Source organism: Capricornis sumatraensis, chromosome 1 (assembly GCF_032405125.1).
Source record: "Capricornis sumatraensis isolate serow.1 chromosome 1, serow.2, whole genome shotgun sequence".
In the NCBI taxonomy this organism is placed as follows: Eukaryota; Metazoa; Chordata; class Mammalia; order Artiodactyla; family Bovidae; genus Capricornis; species Capricornis sumatraensis.
Window position 1 is genome coordinate 78535843 of NC_091069.1, and position 1807 is coordinate 78537649.

Here is a 1807-nt window from a genome sequence, read left to right on the forward strand (position 1 = left end):
GACTTTACTAGTTGGGATGGGCCAGTTCATGCTGCTGTAATAAGTAGTCCCCAAATCCCAAAGTCTAAAACTAACAAAGATCTCTTCTCACACGGCTGTAAGTCCATGGCGGGGTTGTCCACATCAGCACCTTTCCCACTCCTGCATGTAGACCAACAGAAAAGTCACTTTTTGGAACCTAGCTGGTCGCAGGCAGAGAGCAAAAGAACCCCAAGAGGGTGTTAGGCAATTAAATAGCCCACTCGAAGTGCTCACCTCTATTTCTGCTCACTAGTTTTTGGCTAGAACCAGTCACATGGCCTCTCTTCCTCATAGGCAAGTGAGCTGAGAAGTTCTCCCACCTGCAGGGTGAGGAGCCTGGAATATTTGACAAATAGCACTGAAGACTGCCTTAGACACTCTTCAAATAACGGGTACACAGAGATAGTTCAGGGTAGCACATGGTAAATGGCAGATAAATGGCACAGTCAGAAAGTTCTGTGGTGATTTAAGGGCACATGAGCATCACAATTAGACTATTTGCAACCCAATGGCTCTGGGTCACTGCATACAGAATCTTCCAGTAACTGGAGAATCCAATTACCAGACTAGCAACCTCCTAAGCTCCTGTTCTTCCCTTGATACATCTAACTTCTCAGAACCTGCAGGTCCTTCAAGTGACTTCAGATCTGAGTCAGCACTAAGGAAGGATTTGGACTCAACAGAACTAAGATTCATTTGCTTTACTCTGCAGGATTTGGGAGATCACCTGGCCTATATTCTAAATTCTTACTAAATTCTTCTATTAAATGAGGAAACTCAGTCCTAGAGAGGTTAACTGCCTTGCCACACAAGAAAATTTTAAAAAATAATAGTAATAACCTAAACACTACTTAGAGGTCCAAACAAATGCTTGAACTTCCTAGTTTAAGTTCACTCTTCTTCTACATTGTCATAGTGGAACTAATGCAATGCCATGTAGTGATAATAACCCCAATCCCATTTTAATTCCTTGGAAACAAAATTTCTATAAACCTAACATCCAAGTTTGTTTTCACGTACTGACTTGCAGTTTAACTGGCCTTGGTGAAATACAACATTTAGACAACAAGAATTCTCGGAGAACTATAATATTGATAGAGTTCTTCCTGAAGTTGTTTTGGTGACACATCTTAAAAACAAAAGGACTCTATTATTCCTCAACTTCTCTTTTTTTACGTCTTCTCTGGTAACAGCAGTCAGATGAATTTTCAGCATATGATTTTATGATACCTGCATCAAGTGTAACAGCTGTTTCCTGAGGCTCCCGGTGGATATTTTATCAATTAGCAGAATGATGGATCTGACTGCTCAGATTAGGTTGTAGATCACTAACATGTTCTGGACATTTGGTTAAGCCATTTCCACCTGGTACTGGGGAAGACTCTTGAGAGTCCCTTGGACTGCCGGGAGATCAAACCAGTCAGTCCTAAAGGAAATCAGTCCTGAATATTCATTGGAAGGACTGATGATGAAGCTGAAGCTCCAGTACTCTGGCCACCTGATGTGAAGAACCAACTCATTGGAAAAGACCCTGATGCTGGGAAAGATTGAAGGCAGGAGGAGAAGGGGACGACAGAGGATGAGATGGTTGGATGGCATCACCGACATGATGGACATGAGTTTGAGCAAGCTCCGGGAGTTGGTGAAGGGCAGGAAAGCCTGGCGTGCTGCAGTCCATGGGGTCACAAAGAGTCAGACACGACTGAGCGACTGAACTGAATTGAACTGAATTTCTAATTTACTTTTCAGGATCAAGGACTTGGGGCTCCATGGCAGGGAAATTGCC